Source organism: Panthera onca, chromosome D3 (assembly GCF_046562875.1).
Source record: "Panthera onca isolate mPanOnc1 chromosome D3, mPanOnc1 haplotype 2, whole genome shotgun sequence".
NCBI classification, from domain to species: Eukaryota; Metazoa; Chordata; class Mammalia; order Carnivora; family Felidae; genus Panthera; species Panthera onca.
The window spans coordinates 30,540,374-30,560,858 of record NC_138350.1 but is presented as its reverse complement, the minus strand read 5'-3'; the positions used below and the strand labels follow the sequence as shown (position 1 = coordinate 30,560,858).

The 20,485-nt window shown below is 41.6% G+C and overlaps 1 protein-coding gene across 24 annotated transcripts in view; it reads left to right on the top strand.

Annotated features, from left to right (window-relative positions):
• LDLRAD4 (low density lipoprotein receptor class A domain containing 4) overlaps positions 1 to 20,485 on the top strand; it is a 443,967-nt gene that overhangs the window by 366,351 nt on the left and 57,131 nt on the right. Inside the window, exon 1 of one of the 24 annotated variants that reach the window (XM_060613171.3) lies at positions 15,078 to 15,210. The exons of the other annotated variants lie outside the window; for them this stretch is intronic. The gene's annotated coding sequence lies outside the window, so the exon portion shown is untranslated. Of the gene's footprint in view, positions 1 to 15,077; positions 15,211 to 20,485 lie in introns of those variants that run through there. 24 annotated transcript variants of the gene reach the window in all.

Sequence of the window (20,485 nt, the reverse complement as noted above, 5' to 3'; positions counted from 1 at the left end):
TCAGCTCAACCAAAGAAATATAGGGGACAGAGCTTCCTTATAGAAGGCCTCGACAGTATTGACATGAGCAGGTCAACAGGAATAGATGGTTATAGCTTCTGGGGCTGATAAACAGAAGAACCCATAGTTCTCATACATCAAGAAGTACTTAAGTGTTTATCAAATGCCATGGGAAATAGAAAAGCCACAAAACAGATCCCTGTTCTCAAGGATCTTTAAACAGATGGCCTTTCAAGACCCCTCAATAATTGTCTGAGCTGTGGTTTAAATCCTCATAGCCAGGTCATAGATAGACTGTTTTCAAACCACCATATTTCTCCCCTTACTATGCTTTTTGTTGGTAGTTATTAGGAATTTTATTTTCGTTTTTCCCCCTAAATGGAATAGTGTTCTAGATCAGAAAATGGCTGTTATTTCAAGAAGTCCTCTTTTGAAACAAGTGTAAGTTGTTATGTCTGAGGGTAAATCGCACATCTCTGGCTATTTTCCCTCCTGTTTGTAAACCAAGGCCAGCACCCGTGCTGCCCACCTCTGATGAGTAAGCCAGTCCCTGAGGGTTGGGGTTGCTTGTCTGGTAAGACCTGCATGATCAGTGCTCTAAGAACCTTTTCCTCACCTATTCTCCTTGGTTTTTGTGTTTCTGAGAATGTAAACAGTTTATTCATGTGTTCCCATTTTCTTCAAAAAACACATACTAAAAACCCAAACCTAAAACCTTCATGGGAACTAAGTCAGTATTTACCCATAGCAAGTAAAGGACACTGAGGAACCCCAGCGACCTTTCTTCTGCTCCTGCTATCTCTTCCCTCTCCTCACCACCTCCCATTTCTCCTGATTTGGCAGTTTGCCTGAAACCATTTTTCTTTCATTACTGTGGCAGCCATCCAGTCTTCCCTTGTTAACTTCCCTGTAGCTTGTGGGGTCATTAAAAAGTCCAGGTGTATATTATTCTTTAGGCTTGGCACAACTTAGGTTTAAATCTCCTCAATTATCTGAAGAAACCTTGTTTTCTGTGCCTCTGCCAACACTGTTCCCCTTTCCCCAACAAAAAGAAAAAGGAAAAGGAAAAAAAAAAGAAGAAAGGAAATGGAGACACATTAAAAGTGATGCTAAGCCAGTGGGAATTTGTAGTGAAACTTGCTCCTTGCATGTTAGTTATGCCTACAGTACTGCTTTGGAACTCTGAGTATTTCATCCAGTATACACTTGTCTGAAAAGCAAAGACAATTAAATCTCATGATTTGAACTCAAAGTATTAATGTATCTTATCATGATTTGAACTCAAAGTATTAACATAAAACAAAGCCATAGCACCAAAGAAATAGGCTTCCTGTGACTGCAGTTCCCCATAAAGTATCCCTAACTCCCAGTTAGTTATGTCCTGGAGGGCTTTTGTAATGCATTGTCTTTTAGGCCTACCAGTTGTCTATGAGAAAGAGGAAGGCAAGGGATGTCCAGGGGTTGGGCCAGAGCTGCCTTAGCTGAAGAAGTGTCTTCCGTGGTCTCTGATGGCTGCCTCTGCTGTGGCAGGGGGCCTGAGGAGCAGAAGGGAACAGAGCTATCTCCAACAACAAGCTGGAGTCAGGGCTCGCCAGTGCCATTCTGAGAACAGCTGGGCAGCCCTCCAGGGTGCTGGACAGAGGGGGACTACAGATCCCCAGCCACACAGCCAGGGCCTGCTGTCTCCCAGCAGTGGGAAATAACAGTCTCTTGTAGTAATGGGGTCGTGACATTGGCATGAGCTGCCCCTCACAGCTGGGCTGTCCTGGCACCTGGTCTTGGGCCTATGGAGGGAGCCAGCCCAGCTGTACTGAAATACTCATTCTTTGCTCCCCTCTCACACTCCTACATCAACAGGAAAACAAACACAAGGGATGATATTGTGGTTCATGCAGTGAAGAGAACCTTTCTCAGCCCAGGGAAAGAAATGGTTGCACTCACTGATGGCAGAATCCAGTACCTATACCTTATTTTTGGGTGAGGAGAGGAAAATTCAGTATTTTCTATTTTCATAGCTTCTAGGACAGAGCTCATCTTTACTTGTTGGGTCACACATTTCAAGTGGAGCCTTAAAGGATTTGTGTTTGTAGCAGCGGGAAAAATTCCATCAGTGTTGATTGGATGTGGCCCTGAAAAATAGGATGACGTTATATGTAGCATTTAAAAAGCAGCCCTGGGTCTGCACTCCGACCTGTCAATTGTCATTTCATTCATTCAGCAGATCTGACTTGTGAATATTCTCTATACAGGCACTGTCTGACCATAGGGATACAGAAATATACCTCTACGATCCCTGCTCCCAGGAGTGTGGCATCTGTAGGAAGGAGCAGGTGTCCTAGACGTGGAGCTTTAATAGTCACACCCATTTGGGGAATAAGACTGAAGAACCTCAGGCAGGGACCTCCAGTCAGTGTAGAAGCAATCATAGGGAATGCCATTGAGAAAGGTGAAAAAAGGTGTTCTGTGGCTACTTTCTTCCCTGTCTCTTGGAGGGAAATGCAGTACTAGAGTGGAACCCAACATTTGTCTCCTGCTTGGCATGATGGGCTTGAGTTGTCTTTTATTTTCGATAGTATAGTGTGCCTGGTCTGGCATGCTTGTTAGGTGTTAAATGACGACAGGTGTGTCTTGGCCCTGTGAAAATAACTGATGTAGTTTTATACTATGGTTTTATATATACTATCCTTGACACATGAGTCTCTCCCACCAAAAAAAGAAGGGAGGATTTAAAAAAAAAAAAAAAAAAAATATATATATATATATACACATATAGTTTGTTTTGCTTTGTTTTATTTATAATCATCTGCCCAAAAGGTATGAAAGTGTCATGGAAAGTGAAAAGTACTTAGATTTACTGAACATTTGCTGTGTGCTAAGTACTGTGCTGGGAATTTAAACAATTCAGTATCCCTCTGAAGAATGTTACTGTATTCACTGAACTGAAGAGAGCACTGAAGCCCAGCATGGTTAAGTACCTTGCCCAAAGTCCCATGGCTAATGTGAAGGAAGTAGGCAAAATCCAAGCCCAAGCCTGGTCCATATTCCATGAGGGAAGGAACACTGCTAACACTTCTTAGGATTATTCCTAATTTGGATTCACTGACCTTTTCTTCATCTTATGTTGTTATGGTTTTTTTTGGTCAATAGTAAGCATTTTCCTCCATCATGCAGCCTCACTGTTTTAGCTGTGACATGCACTTTTGTGAGTATAGTAAGCCTTCATGGGTGCAGCTGAGATGAATACACTTAAGGAAGAAAAGTATATATCTCGTATATTCCTAATTCAGAGGTATCTGAATTGCTTGAAATTCCTGGAGATAGACTAAAAGTGGAAATGAGGCCTTTTAACCTGTGGGGGCTTATTGGCTTAGAAGCCCTGATAGCTAATTTTGCTCAACTTCCTAGTTACTCAGGAGTGGAAGAACCACGTGTGTGGCTGGCCCTACAGGGCCTGCTTGCAGAGACACTGTCTTCATCTGGCATCACAGGAGCCCTAAGGAATTTAAGCTTTTGCAAAAGATCCAACTGCGTACATAAAAATAAAAAAACTCTTGAATTGTTTACAGATTTTAAAAACCTTTTTCTCAGCATTGAAATTCTCTGAATATTTGAGACTATTAACACCAAACCAACAGTTTTCTCTGGGCTCCTTTTTTCTCTTTCTCCTCAATGCAGATCAATTTTCTCTGTTGGTTTTTATTCATCTTACTGGTCATAATTGTTATGTTGGTAGAATAAAGAAAGTTCTCCCTTTAAAATAGAACTATGAGAACTTTTTTGGCCAAAAATATTAGAATATTGCTTATTTTAAAATGAGATTAACAAAATGGTAACTGCTACTTTTGAACTCTAGCTTGAAAATGTCTTGGTTTCTTGAAGATATGTAGCTATTTAATACAATTATAACACTATGGATTTGCTATTATATTGTATATAGCTATCAGGAATTGTGAGTAACAGACTGTAGTGCCTTAAAACCACAAGCATTTTTTCCCTCACATTAAAAACAATTCTTCCGGCTTCAGCCAGGTCACGATCTCGCGGTCCGTGAGTTCGAGCCCCGCGTCAGGCTCTGGGCTGATGGCTCGGAGCCTGGAGCCTGTTTCCGATTCTGTGTCTCCCTCTCTCTCTCTGCCCCTCCCCCGTTCATGCTCTGTCTCTCTCTGTCCCAAAAATAAATAAAAAAACGTTGAAAAAAAAAAAATTAAAAACAATTCTGGATGAAGGTAGTAGCATGGGGCCGGTAGAGTGGTAGAGTAGCTCCACTAAGTCCTTCAGGACCCAGGATATTTCTTTTGGCTCCACCCCCTCTGCACTTAGCTTCCAACTTTAAGATTGCTTCATGGTCTAGGATTGCTGCTGAAACACCACCCATGACATCCACATTGTGGGCTGGACAACGGAGGAAGAGCAGAAGTCTAAAATGATACCTCTTTCCTTTAAAGATCCTTTCTAGAAGCCCTATAAAACACATCTGCAAATATCTCATGACGAGGAGGTCATCATATAACCCTGACCAGAGAGGCTAGGCAGTGTACCCATCTTGCCAAAGAAGGAAGAGGAGGGAGGAATTAAAGCCAGAGAAGTTCATGCCACATCAGGACCTATGACCTTAATTACAATTATGGGTTCACAGGTTGTAGTAGACAGAGCATGTGTTTGGAGGCCAGTGAGGTCTGATTTATCTTAGTCAAGTTATTTAAATTTATGGCTTGGGTAACTTATCTATCCAATGAGCATAAGCATCCCTAGTCTGCACAGTTGTCATGAAAGGACACATGGAAAGGCTCTTGTACCCCACCTTGGTAAGTACCTCAGTCTTAAGAGATGTTAGCTCCACTCACCCTACACCCTCTGCTCAATTCTCTTCATGGGCGCTCAGTTCATAAACATTTTATGAATGGATTGATTTCAGCAGATTAACAGGAGCAAATGCATAATTTGAAAAAAAATGATCATAGGAAAGTAAGAGAAGTTGTGACAGTAATTCATTGTTAGAGGCTTTATTCCCTTGAGATGCTCATGTTAGGTAAGGTCTTTCACTTAAGAAGCCTGGCACGTCATAGAAGCCAAAGTATCCTCTTCCCTCCTCCTTGCCACTGAAATGTTCAGCTCATGCTCCTCAGCCCCAGAAGCTTCTTTCCCTGACCTCTGCCCTCTATTGGCCACCCTCTCCTCCTACAGGCACAGGGTCTCAGACTTGTGACTGAAATATTAGCTTAGCAACAGAACTAACCTTTTAAAGGAATAATTCATTGTACTCTTGTTGCCACAGAAAAAAAAATGCTTATCAGTTGCAGGATAAGTCAATTATAATTGAGTTTTGGGAACCAATCTAATCCATAAGTTGGACCCTGCTTATGTTCACCTTGCTTTAAAAGGAATCTCTTTTATGTCTTTCGAGGAAGAAATATTTTTTTAAATGATTAGCAATACTTTGAGTTAATTTCTCTTTTGATGATAACTGATAATTGTGCCAAAATTTGGTTGAATTGTATTAAATTCTCCTGGAAGAATAATGTAGTATTTATTTTTATTTATTTGTTTTCTTTGTTATGCATAAATGAGTCAAGACAGCTGATCTCCATCACAGTTAAGCTGCAGGGCTTCAGAGATGCATGTTGATGGAAGTGGTGGTTGGTATTTTATTTTGCAGGTGTTTTTTTTTCTTCTTTTCTAAAAGATCATTAGGCCCTTGAAGGGCATTTTCAGTCTAACTGAAGCAAAGATAAAAGGCTGTGATAGAAGATGACATTTTAGTTTGCTCAGCAAACTGACCCTCATAATACTTTATGTCGTACAACAAAGAATTACAGACACATGACCAAGAGGGTCTGAACAATAGGAAGTGGAAATTTGGCTCTGTGTGTGTTTGTGTCAGCCCTACCCTAAGCATTGGGTCTTGTAAAAATGCCGCTACATGGTCTAGGATATAATGACCTTGTCCTGCAGCTCATTGCTTAGATTGCTGCCAGATGGGAACCCAGACATCAGCTATCGTGGGAGCCAGGGAGAGGCAAAGACTCCAGTGAGGATGGGAGAGCTCACAGCACCCTCAGGGCTCTGCCAGGTGCCTTCCTGCCTACTGAGTGGTGGAGAATGGCAGGAATCTGGCAGCAAGGAAGTGGCGTGGCTTTGGCCAAGCAACTTCTTAACTGGGAACTTAATGAGTGAAGACATGCCATTGATCAGCATAGCTCTAGGTACATTTAAAGGGCATTTTCCTGATTTTGTACTTGGAGAGGTAAACGGGGTCTGGCAGGTCTCCTGTGCCCAGGACTGCTTTGAGGTGGGCACTACCCTGGTGACGATAAGGTACAGTCTTGGGCTGCCTTTTTGAAGTGTGGAGTTAGTAAGCATGTCTTCTCTTTCCTTCAGAAAGCTGTCAAAAGCCGAGAAGCACTAAATTGAAACAGAGCTTCCATTTCCCTGAAGCTCACAGCACTGCCAAGGACCCTATATAAAGCACATGAAGCTGAACATGACCCCATAAAGCAAGTATTATTTCTGCCACCTTCACCCGCAGTTCCCTGTGTGGGGGGATTACCAAGAAGCCATGCCTCTTCCATGCCCACTCTATGCCTACTGCTGTCTCTGGTAGCCAATGAGATGAGCACCTGAGCATAATCTTCACCAGAGTCAGAGAAAATGTATTCTTCTAAAATGATAGGTGATCGTTTTGGGTAGTTCAAGGTTGCCTGACACTGCTCACATGTCAGTGTTGCTCAGAATTCTGAAAAGAGTTGAACAATGATTCATAAACTAGAATGAATTCATTAATCATTGTTAAGATGGGTGAAGAATATACAGGATTCATTCTTTAGGCTCAGCCATCATTTTAACTGTTTGGGAGTATAGTGAAATAGGCTTAAAGTTACAGTTTTTTATGATGGATTTCAAATATCAGAAGATATCAGTCCCCCATCACATCCTCCCTCTGGCTACCATCTATGCCAGCTGTCATTCTGTGGTTGTTGAAGGTTAGTTGTGAATTCCCTCAGCTCCTGCACTCTGAATGGTGATCTGAATGTAGATGACAGTGCTTGCAGACCTGGGCTTGGAACAGAAGGAGATTCTGAGAACCCTTCAGCCTTTATACTCATTTTGTGTTTGCCTTAGAAGATTTAGGTATCCTTCAGTCTTTGTCAAGAGGCTCTCTAAATCTTTTGTTGTGTTTCAGTGCACATAGAGTAAGAGACCCCAGAGGAAGGCAGAGAAGGGAACAGTCAGTGGGAGCAAAGTTGATGTGCTTGGAGTTGTTTTATGATTTCTAAGTCATGCCTCTTGCTAATGTTTCTCAATGCCCAGAGTTTACTATCTTTTACCTAAATTAGGGCCACTGAATCCTGGTAATCGACAGGTGGTGTTTTGGGGTAGCTTGTTATTCATCCAGAAGTGATCATTTTTACATGAAGTCTCATAATGGGGAGTTTTTCACTAATACCAGCTGTGAGTGTTCTATCTGAAGGCCTTGCATTTCCCTGTCCTAACAGTAGGAGAACAGAGGGTGCAACATAGCCCAAATAAAATTTGCAAATTCCCAGTGAAGTCTGGGATGCTTGTGTGATAGCTCTATGGATGGAGCTCTTCTTTCCTGTACAGGGTGCTTGTTACAGGACACTGGGAAGGGCACTGTTCAATTGTGAAGGAATTGTTGTTTGCAAATTTTGCTCCACAGTGCTTCTCCTGTAAAGTTTTTCTCAGTTTTTTCTTGGAAATCTTAGGAATATGCTGGGCTACAGTGAGAGGTCACAAGAGTGGATGTATGTTGCTTACATACACTGTAAGCAAATGAACATTGGATTGGAATTCATTTTTTTGTTAGATTGGGGAGGAATAGTTTTTGGTGGAAGGAATACAGTCAGAGAAGCCAACTCATGGTGGAAAGACTGATGGCAGATTCAATTTCACGTGTTTAGAACTTTCTCAGGTAATGAAGGTGAGACCGCAGGTTTAGATTTCCTGGAGGGAAGAGAAGCCAGATATGTTATAGTTGACATGCTCCATGTCATATCCTCATCTCATTATTTTCTGGTCAGGAACTTCATGAAAGAGAAGCTGCATCTTTTCCAGGCCAACATCTATAACCACTTTGAGGTCTGTGGGCTTCATGTGTAGTCTGGGATGGAGACTCTTTGGCCTGTTGATGAAGACATCGAAGTAAGCTTAATTTCTTGATCACCTAGTAGAAGTCTGTATCTTTCAGTCATTTGTAATGCTCACTTCTTGGACAATTGAGAAGGCTTTAATATGACCAGATTTGCAAAAGTCCAACTATTATCAAGTTTAGTAATGGCTATTCTATCATCTTTTATGTTTACCTGTTACATGATTATTTTTGTATTATTAATAAGTATTGTAGGAAAAAAGCAGAATGTGGCTGGACTACAGCTCTTGGGTGGAGCCAGCCAAGGCAGCACTTCTCCCATGTTGTCTCCAACCCCAGGTAGAGTGGCTCCTCTCCCCACTGTCCACAGTGTGCTGTTTAGAGTCTTGTCACATTGCAACCCATCCACCTGGACATCTTCCTTACCACAGCACTAGCTCCTTTGGGGAAGGAGTGACATTCTGTTCATCTTTGTTCCCCAACCCACACCTGATATCTAAGCCCTCCATAAATGTTTCCTGTACAAGGTGTTGCAGAGCTGCAGAGTATTGTGGCTCTCACTCACTTTGCCATCTCAGGGTTCACTGTCCTTACTGCCTGAGAGTCCTGGGCATTGATGCTGATGGAGCTCTGGTACTAGGTGCAAGCACTTCCCAGATCACTGCTCTGGGTTGGCCCTCTGAAATGCCAGAACTTAGAAGGGGGTCCCAGTGTGGCAAGTGTTCTCAGAACCTCCTCACAGATTGTTGTGAAGTTTTAGAAACAAAGACCTTCCCGCTTCTTTTGAATCAGATTCTACTGGATTCTGACAGTAGCTGAAAGGTAAGAATCCAGAGCTTGTGTCTTTGTTGGGAATATTTGTGTTAGAGACCTCTCCCTTTTTGTTTCTTGTCCCCATACAACATCTCCTTAGAGCACAGAGCTTTTTCAGAAGAAACAGATATGATATATCATCCCATTTGTCTCTTTCCCCAGCTGAGTCACTGATTAGACTTTAAAATGAGAAAAACTCCCAGAAATACAAAGGAAACATTTAAAGGGAGGGTTACTATGAAGAAAGTCTCTGGAGAGGATATTTTGTCTCCTAGAAGTTATTGCAGGTGTCAAGAGAGTAGATTCCTTGCCCAATTTCTTGCCCTAGTTTATAAGCCCATCATTTAATGTTTGCCATGTCACATGTCACATTTTAATATTCTGATGTTAAACCTTTCTGATTGAAATTAAAAATTGTTTTAACTAAGCTTATAAGTTGGATGACAAATGCTGTCTAGGGTTAGGCAAATCAAATCCTCATCCTCTTTTCACTAAACAGACTAGATTATCTGCTGTATCTGTGGCACTCTCCTCGGCCCTTTGTCAGAGCTCTACAGTTTGTTGGGTGAGAGAACAAACACACATGATGAGTTAAATCATTATCCAAGGCAGAAGCAGGGGAAAATCTGGTGGCAGTGAAAGGTGGAGTGTTAAGTGAGCGATATCCACAGTGTGGTGTTGGGGTCTCAGGAGGGAGGCCTAGAGGAAGGCCATGAGCACTGCTTAGGGACACCTGCCTCCTTGCTTTCAGCGAGGACATGGTTTTGGAGGAAGAATTGACAACACTAAGCAAAACAATATGTTGTTTCCTGTGGAAAGGAATCCTTAGTATACATTTTTAAAATACTATTGGATGTCTTGACCTGACATTTAACAAATCCTGGTGGCATTTTTGTTTTGCTTTGTGGTTTAGCCTTCTTTTAAGTGTCTGAATTTACATGAGACTGGATTCCTATTTCTGCAAGTTTCAACCCGTGCAATTTGAGGCAGATGTGATAGTAAACACAAACAGGATTCTTAACAGGAAAGTAAACTCTTGGGCATGCTGTTCCATGCCTGCATTGACTGGAAAGAAATTTGATTACTTTGGGAAATGAGACTAATATTTCAGTGGTTGTGTAATGGACAAAGAAAGGCATGATCACCAGCCTTTGAGAATTGAGAGTTAGCTACTCTGCAGTTGCAGTACTGAGTCTCGGAGTGGCTTGCATTGAAATTGGTTTGCTCGCTGTGGGGGAACACCTAGAGATGTCAGTGACAAGGCTTTGCTCAGCTGAGTCCAGTCTTTTTAATGTGGTAAGTTAGAAATATGAACAGAGTGAGTTATGATTCTGTTGACTGTAATTTTAAAAAAGCAATTTTTGAGAAGAATCCTAAGAGAAAACATAAGAAATGAAGATGTTCTTATTCTCTAAAATCTAAAATGTGAATTCATTCTTAATGATAGTGAAGGAAAGAGAAAAAGTGAAGGAAGAAGAAAGCTTTCGTATATAATATCTCTAGCATTATACAAATTCTCTTTAATGAGAAAATGGAACTTTAATACAGAAAACTACCGGCTGCATTATCAGTTGCAAATTGATTTGCTGTAGGCTAATTCTAATATAGTTTGACTATGTGAGGCATACCTCTTAAGGGAACAAAATCAGGTTACCTGAAAATGGACTCTTACTTTCTAGGTGAAAAAACCAGTAATGACATAGCATAGTTTTATCCTGAGATTTCTACTTACTCCTAAATCATGGATGGGCTCTTCTATTGTTATCTCTAAAGTTGAGCTACCATTTTTATCTTTAAGTAGATACTCTGCATACCTTCCACACCCAAATGAGGCTGGAATGAGAATGAGGAGGGGAAGGTCAGTGCTTTTCTGCTCCTTATTGGTGGGGCAGGAGATTGAGTGGAGGGAATCCATCTCTGATATCCAGTGGTTCTTAACCTTTGAGAATGTGACACAGGCCAACCACTCTCAACGCAGAAAAATGCAAATATACCAAGTTTCATATATAGTTATGAGGTCTGCATACTTCTAAAGCCCATCCATGGATTCTCAGTTTAAAGCACCTGCTGTATACTCAATTAGGTGCCATTTTTTAAATAAAGCAATTGGTTGTATCATCTTTTTGAGAAATGATTACCTTGCTATTATTATATTTTCTAATTTTCATACCTGTTTCTATTCCTATGGAACACCTTGAAAATGTGCCCCAAAGTAGGTAACCTAATCTGAGACCCTGCTTTTCCCAGGAGATGAGAATGACTTCCTACTCTTATCTTGTGACCTTCCAGACAGCGTATCAACACCTCCACCACCACCACCATCACCACTACCTTCTTCTTCACTGCCCTTCTCCAGATAGTGTTTTGTGTGTGTGGGTCTAGATACCAGAGAATGAACTGGAGCGGGGATGGAGGGGGTTGCTATATAGGAAAGAAGAAACACACATAAGTATTAACCTTCAAAGGAAGAGGATACAGTCCCCCCTTGGGAGAAGTGATAGCGATACATAGTGTTTATGGATATGTATTACAGACCATGAAAGCAGCTGAATAAGATGCAGATGCTGGCTTATTAACTAACTGTAATCTATTTAGCTTGGAGCAACTTTTGGTTTCTAATGGGATGAAACACAAGCTGAAATTCAGTGAGGATAAATACAAGAGATCAAAATAAAACTCATGAAAATACAATGACCAGTTTAAAAGTTGTCCAAGCCTTTTTTTGAGCCGAGGATCACAGTGGACCATAAGTTGCTGTGAGTTGGTGATGTAATACTGTGTGCTTAAAATGATAGTGGTGAGTTATGAATGTGAGAAATATACAGAAAATGCATACAAAAGAAGGAATTATTAAGTTATAGTCATTTGATTTTATGTATAGTCTTCTGATTGTGTATGGAAAGTGTTTAAGTGGGCCAGTTCCTTTTTAACAGGAAATCACTTCTTCCCCACTCACTAAGCCCAGAGTGTTCCAGTCTCTCCCAGCCTGGGGGGACCTCTTGCTTCATGAATGACTGGCATGGCTGAAAGGAAGAGAATTCCTTATCTCCACATGGTGGCTGAAGGGCATTCTCTTGGCTGGTGATTGCTGTGGCTGGCAGATGCCAATATAGTTCAGCTATTCCTGGGGCATCCTGAATTTGAAGTTTAAGCTGATGGAGACATGATAACATTAGATTTGGCTTCACAGGCAAAGTCATCGAAAATTCTATGTATAATAGCGCTGAAATGCCACCTTTGCCTTTAGCATGTATTTCAGTTACATATGGATCATAGAGACTTTTGTGATATATCCTGGACACCACTCCACTGTTTGTGATATATTTTTTTCTACGGAGAAATTAGTTCCCATTTCCACATAACTTTTGTGTGTATTTTTGAATTGCAGTCTGTCTGTACATCATCTGGGGGCCATATGTACTTGGCAAGAGTTAGACTTTCCTCTCTGTGCAGAGCTGGTGCTGGACACTGTGAGCTGCAAAGTCCCATCAAGTGTTCCTTCTTAAAGCCTCTTATGACTCTCCCTTCCCTTCCTCTGGTTCACCACATGTTAGCTATAAATGAATCTAGGTTATTAATGCTGTGCCTTTCACATATTCTTTGCTTATAAATTTCTTGTTTCTACTGACACCTTTCCTCAGGATGACTTCAGGGGCCTCCTGACCAGCCTCCTTTTTCTAGCCTCTGCTGCATATGCCCCAGCCCCTGCTCCAAAACTGTCAGCATCTTTTCACTGCTGATAGGATAGAGTTCCAACTCCTGGTCCTGAGGTGCTCCACACCAGACCCCAGGCCCCTGAGCTCCCTGCTATTCCAGGAAGGCAGCCTGGCCCCCAGCATGGCTGTGTGCATAACCGCCTCCATTCCTTTGCTCAGTCTCCTTCAACTTTCCCACCCTTTCCAGCCTCTGCAGTCATCCCCGGTCCCTTAGGCTGTCCATGCCTGGGGGTGTAATAGGACCATCTCTCCAGCTGGTTGGTGGGTGAGTCCTCCAGCTCGGAGATGTGTCTCCATCTGCCGAATTCTCCAGCATCCCCCCCCCACACAACATAAGAGGGTGCTCAGTGAGTGTTGGCTGCTGCTGACAAAGATGCTCTTGGAATAAGCTTAAACAATGACAGGAACATTACTTCAGCTATTGGGAGGACTCTTCTGGAACCTGCAGATGATTAGTGCTGGAGCGGCTGCTTAACAGAGGCACAAGATGACTTTCCCCTCCCTTGATCTCTCCTGGGACTGACCACCCTTCATCTCTTCTCCTGGTTGACTGGATCATGGCCTTGTAGAGAGTCAGGGCTCTGGACCTAATAATGGTCACCAAGGATTTTATATTTTCCTGGCTTATGAAACCATTAAAATGTCTTTAACTATAGTTCTGTTTTTAAGGGAACCCTTGGCAAAGAGAAAAGCAGCATCACTCAATTATTACAAGTTCACCGTTGTTGTTTTTTTTTTTAATATAGCACATAACTTTTAGTTCTGAAATTGGTTAACTACAGGGTTACCAAGTGGTTAATACCTGGATTTGTGCTCTGTGTAATATGTTTCTGCTGATCTGTTTTTCTTGTAGTGCAGTTTTTACAGGGGCTTGTCTCTCATTTTCTGTCTCCCTAGTAAACTGTCTGGAGACAGTCTAGCATATTTCAAACAGCTGAGCTACTTGCATTCTGTCTTCTCTGGATAGACTCTTCTAAATTCTTTGGAGCCTTCTCTCTGGGAACATGAAAAAGGGACTCGTGCAGTTATAAAAAGAAACTAGAGATCATCCAGCTATAAAATTGCATCTTAGCATTAGCTTCTGTTTTGTCTACCATTCATTTTCTATTCATCCTTTTCTAAAGTTTGTCCAGCAATTTGAACCTGGTAGTTTTAGTTCTGTGGTTTCTATTGGCTCCCAAACACTTAACCGGTGTTTAAAAATAAAAATTGCAAAGCCATACTGGTGAGTGTGTGAGTAGGCAGAGGCTGAGGACTCACTGCACTACTGGCATCTGAGCACTCTGAGCCTGGCTGCCATGCTTACTAGGTCTGGTGTGCACGGGTGTGTGTGTATGCTTGTGTGCGTGTGTGTGCAAGCATATGCATGTGTGTGAGTATGTGTGTAAAGGGCAGGTCACACCATTTGACAGTTTAGAGCTTTTCTTAAAATGCATGTATCTTTTCATGATTTACTCCACACTGAAATGATCATGGCCTTTGAGGGTTGGAGTCACTGAGTCACTGGCACTTGCTAGTTATGCATCTTTAGTCAGGTGACATACTGCTCAGCCTCAATATCTTCCTCTCTCGAAGTGTGCATAGTGAATCCTGGCAAAAGTAAGAGAAAAGAAAAACCAAAAAGGCATAAAGTGGTTGGCACAGTGTGTGGCACAGAAGCATCTAGCAACCAGCAACCACCCTTTACCTTCGAGCTGCCTGAAGGGCATGAAGCTACTGGGGAGAGAAGGAGAAGGGATGAGTATGTGTCCCTATCTCTTCTGTGCTGGGGACTGTGTTGAGCCCTGTGTGAGTGTTCTGAGCAGCATACTGGTAGTTGCACAATCAAAGAATTACATCTAAACCTCCCTTTGAATGTGAATTAACTCAAGAGGAGCATGCTATTTCAGAGCGAATGTAATTCTTTCTCAGGTGTCCGTCCTAAGACCAGCAGTCAGGCCTAGAGGAGAGTAGCTTATATGCAGCTCTTCTACTTTGTCCACTTGGTTCCTGTGAGTGGGTGTGATGAGGCATTTGACAACATGTGGGTTTCAATACCCTGTACCCCCTGGGCTGAATGCCTGAGACAACATGGTGGGCAACAGCCATCAGCCTGGGCCCATGTTCTCACCAGCTCACCCCTGGGCTCTATCCCTAAATGGCCCACCTCTCATGTGGCCTCACTTCATTTCAACATGTGTCTAAATCAAACCTTGATACACTTCCTGCTTAGGAGCTCTCTTATTTGTATTGTTATTTTTAATTACTTTACCTATACTGTAAGACTGTGAGTTGTAGTGTAGTTCATATTCTAAGGTTTAATACTACTCAGAGTGGGCTATTTGCTATCCCAAAACTAGTTTCTCTAGCTGTAATATCATCGAATCCTATAAATATATATAACTTAAGATTTCAAAGTACTTCCTTTGTATGATCTCATTTTTTCTAAAACAGCTCTGAAATAGGTAGAGGAAATGTCGTTTGCCTACATTTGCTGAGGACAGTGTTAGGTACAGAAAGGATGGCAAACTCACCGAAGGACTCCCAGTTCCTGGGGCCATGGCAAGAACTGCTCTCCTGATTCCCATGTGTTTGGTGAGTGCCCTTGGATGCTGAACTGTCTGAGAAGGATGTGGCTCAGGCACTGCCTTTCAGATGCTTAGAATCTAGTTAATAGTCGTAGAAAACTGGCTTAGGAACCTAAGTAAGTTGGGAAAATGGTAAGTTTTATTAGAGTTCTAAAAAAAGAAAGCAGCTTGGCCCCTAAGGTATTTGGGGGGACATTTTATCTTTACCACCTTCAACTGAGAAATGAGATTTTAAGAGACATTGTTATTTATCCAAAGACACACAGAGTAAGAGACTAGGTGGCTTGACCACTGATGTGGTTTCTCACTCATTGACTCTCTTAACAAGTAGTTGTATGTGCCCCCCATGTGCCAGGGGTGCTTGAGTCATTGTGGGTGGGCCATCTCTGCCATCACAGATGTCTGCCAGGGGTCATGCCCCGGTACAGGGTTCTGCTGCCCCATGGCCTTGCTGCCAAAGTTTCATCATGGTTTTCTGGCTTTGCCTGTGGTTTTCTTTGGGGCTCCTCTCAGTTCCACAGTTTTGGTGTGTCCCTGGGTTTAATAAATATTATGCTGAGAGAGAAGAGAATTGAATTGGTAACCACTTTATGCCACACTCTGACAACCAGGAGTCCTTTTTGACACCTGCTTCTTCCTCTCCCGCCAAGTCCTATCTTCATACTTCTGTGTATTTCCATGACCACCTGCCCTCTCTTCCCACTCTACCATGGCTCATGGCTTCATCTCCTCTTCCCTGGAGTACCACTAGGCTTGTTAACCCATCACCCTGTCCTCCTCTCATCCACTTCCCACACAGCACATTCTCCATAGAACTCAGTTGACCTGAAGCCCAAACTGGATCACATAACCCCACCCTCTTCAGTAGCTCCCCCACCTATAGGATCTGGAGTCTGCATCCACCTTGTTTAGCCTCTTGGTCATAATGCCCTGGCCATGTCACATTGCTTAGAGTTGCCCCAGAAAGATCGTGCTCTTTGCCATCTCAAAGCCTTTGTTTCACGGTAGTCATTCTCTGTTGGAATCTGGTCCTTTTCTCCCCTCCCTCTTTCATCTGACTAATTGTTTCTTATTTCTTAATACTCAGATTAATGGCCACCTCCTCCAGGAATCCTCCCAGCTCTCTCTTCCTCCTACCGGCTAGGTACTTCCTATCTGTTCGTACTCTGGGCTGTAATATCTGCATACACCTAGATTCTAACAATCATTTTATGCCCCCCCTGTCCCCAGCAACTCCAGGCTTCTCTAAGAACAGGAACTTGTCCATCTTATCCTCATCAGTGACTAACATCGTGCCTGGTACTCATGAGGCTTTAAGAAACGGATGGACCATTGGGTGGCTAGGAGGAGGGATGCCTGCAAAAGTGATCTCTCCTCATACCTGTTCTTTGTTAACTCTGGACCAGTGGTTACATATCTCTACTTCTTTTAATTATGTTTAATTTAGGATAAATTGAATTTAAAAGCATGTAGTGGGGAACAAAGTGAAGAATATATCTGAGAATCATGTTGCAGCAAGTGCCTTAAAATCTGTCTCCTGATTCATTATATAACCAGGATAAATCATAATTGTCCAAATCCCTCAGAGCTTTCCTTCCAAATGAAGTGATTAACTTCTGCTATAAACTTCCTCTGGTCCGGGCTTCAGGCTTTGTGCTGGGCTTGACAGCACTCAAGCTTTCCTGCATACGTGGGCATTTAGATTGTCCTTATCCTTTGGTTCTACCGCTTGGTGAAATATTCGATAACTAGGACAGAGCTTATCTTACACACGGCTGAGCTGACAAATATGGCAGTCTTTCAGGGAAAAGGCGAATGCAGACGAGACCCCTTCCCTGGCTGGAATAAGAATGAGCCTCATGCTTGTCTGGCCCCATTGCCGATGGTCAAATGCACTCGACACGATTTCCATAGCATCCAGACAGCCTGAGTACCTAATATCTACCTGTCTAGTCGATACATCAGCTTTGCTGGAGAGAGAGCAGGAGTTTGTCACAGGGTCTCATTTCTAATGCATCAGGAACAAATCTGTTACCAGCTTTCTTTATTCTGGCATAAATGCTGTAAGCTGCATTAATTTATTATCTTCGGTGGTAAATAACAGTGCCTTCTGGGTTTTGTTTTAAAGGGGGTCTTTTTAAAGCTTTTAATGTCAAGGTGAAGAGAAGGGAGAAGAAACGGATTGTGTCTGACCACAGGGATTAGCAGCTCACTCCAGGTGAAGGGTGTCCACACGTATTAATGCACTAATGAGCAAGAAGGTTCATTTTGATGATTAGTAATTTTGGCAACATAACTTCTGTCCCAGATTTGATTAAGCCTCTGTACAGACTTCCTCTTCCAGGAGATTATCTTTCAAATGCACATTTGGTTTCCCTCCCCCTTTAAAGCCCATTAGGCAAATTAAAACATTTAATTTTGGTGATGAATTTTACTGATGCAGACAACTGCTCTTCCAGATTCTCTCCAAATGTAAGCACAATTGCTACATCAACTAAAATATCTGTTACTTAACACAGACTGGTGTTAAATTGTGTGGAGATTGCAGATTCCTGGTAATATATTACAGAATAATAAACCCTGTGTTAGAAGAAAATATCTCAACATTGAACCAAGCCATTGCGACAGATCAACTAGAGGAGCTAAAAGTTAGCTAATACCTGTAAACTTACTTTCTGCTAAATGGAGGTTTGGTTTGATTTACCTCAGATTTACCCTGCTTCTTCCCTTAAAAAAAACTTATCATAAATACTTCATACTGCACAAAGTAGCTAATACCTGAATAACTGATGAATTAAAGTGAATGAACAAACTGAAAGTGTGGCAAAATCCTTGAGGCTAAAGTTGCTGTCATTTAGGCGTTGAAAAAAGTACCTAGTAAAGAATAGAAGCCAAGAAAGGTTCTGAGTCACAGTATTTTGTCTTTTCTCTACTAGCCAAGTGAGTCAGATCATGATAGCAGTTGTCCCATTGTAAGGAAAGCCTCAGAGCCCTGAAATACACACACACACAATCTCTCCTCCCCTCCCCTCTCCGCTTCCCTCTCCTTTTCTCCTTCCCTACCTAAATATTAAGTAGTATCTTATTCCTTGTGTTTGTTTGATTTCTTTCGTTCTTTCTTTTTTTTAAAGAGAATCACTTGAGCTCAGACAAAACAGCCAATGCAAAGTAAAAAGAAAGGAAATAATATCATCTAAGGATAATTATTTTTCAAATTTACAATGTAGAGAAAATGCTTCTGTGTTTGATTTGAATGTTCTAAACCTAAAGATTTCAAGTAGGAAGTTTGCAGAAATGACTTCTAATAAGAAAAGTTTAATTTTTCAGAATGTTCTCAGTTGCATATTATGTATTTGTTTGCATGAGGTGGAAGCAGGGCAGGGAGTTTGTGTTATTTATCTGCTAGGGCTTAATAGATGGATGCTTTTTATATCCTTCAGATGTGACAGAATAAAGAACTATGTAACAGACACAGTCTCATGAAAATATTATGAAATGTATTAGAATAATTACTAAAGATGAACTGGCAAGTTGCTTTAACTAAAATGCAAGTAGGAGAATAAAGTAGAAAGCTACTTCTGTACTTCCAATGCATTATTTATCATTACCTCCTCTAGCACCTAAATGCCCTCCTGACCTTAGTTTTTCTGTGACATTTATTGTGGTTTTGAAATGATGGAAGGAACTACTTGATTCTCTTAGCCAGAGTAACATAGAGTGGGGGAGTGTGGGGGAGGGATGCAGTATGATCATAAGTAGAGTTTTCTTTTGATCATTAAGATATATTGACTCAATAGCCTCTTTGTAAATTCATTTTAATGAACATGGCTGTTAGTACTATATTCTCCATTGCAGATGAAAATGAATGCTGAGTCAAAATGGAAATTAAAGAAACTCAAAATATAGAATGGTCCACAAGTTTATCTTTGTCTCTGGAATTCTTTTTTTTTTTATGTTTAATTTTATTTTATTTAAAGAGGGGGAAAGGCAGAGGTGGGGGAGAGAGAGAATCCCAAGCAGGCTCTACCCTCAGCATGAGGCCTGATGCAGGGCTCAATCTCGTGACTGTGAGATCATGTCCTGAGCCAAAATCAAGAGTCTGATGCTTAACCGACTGAGCCACCCAGGTACCCCATCTCTGGAATTCTTGAAAAAATTAGACCTTCATATGAAATGAGCAGGAATTAGAAATGTTAGAGAGAGAACCAATTGATTCAGTCACAGTATTAATTTAAAATAGTGGATTGCTAAAAAACATTAAGTAAAACTACATAAAAAGAGGCCCTACTTAGGAAAATAGGGGAAGGCTGTCTTATGTAGGCAAGGGCTTCCCTGAGGCTGTCTGTTCCCAGACAGCAATAATTTTCTCTGTAGTCTCATTGGAAGTCAGAGAGCACATGACGAGATTGTTAATTTTACAAGAGTCCCTTTCAGGAAATTGTTTCTCATCATACAGTTTTTCAGAATAGGTCAGTTGAAGATACTGTACACTTTCTGATTCTATATTTATTTACAACACATCGACACACTCATACACACACGTCTGCTCACAAACACACTAAAATACTCAAGGATCTAACTTTCAAACAGTTCAATCTGAAACAGTCTGGGTGCCTAAAAAATTAGGGTGGATCTGTACGTGTATGTGTCCCTGAAACATTACACTATATTTAATCAAAAAGACAAAAGGGGTTGCCAGTTGAGTTATAGTAAATGAAAGACTTAGGGAAATCTAACTGCCTAGGAAGGTGGCAATATTAAAACATTGTATCTGTTTTCATTTTCTTAGAGATTTTCTGTCTTGAAATGTCATGCCTCCCCTAGGTCAGTAGCTCCCGAACTCTAGCATGCATTACAGTCTCCTGGAGGGGTCCATAAAACTCAGATTGCTGGCCCCATGCCCAGAAATTCTGATTCAGTAAATTTGAGGTGGGCCTGAAAATTTGCATTTCTAACAAGTTCCCAGTGATGCTAATGCTAATGCTGCTGGTCCAGGAACCACACTTTTGAGAACCACTGTCCTAGGTATCCCATTCCAGAATTCTGTCTGTGGTGTCATGCTTATATATTTTGCATATATTTATTGAGCACTCACCAGGTTCCAGGCACTGTGCTAGATGCATGGAATATGAGAAACACACTGTCCTGGCCTTTGTTGAGAGCAGACAACTGTTCATCATCCTTCACAGGAAAACCCACATTCAATTACCTCAGCCCACCCTTCAATTACCAAGTTGAAGACCTGGTAATTCCTGGGTCCACACTTAGGTTAAGGTGGTGGA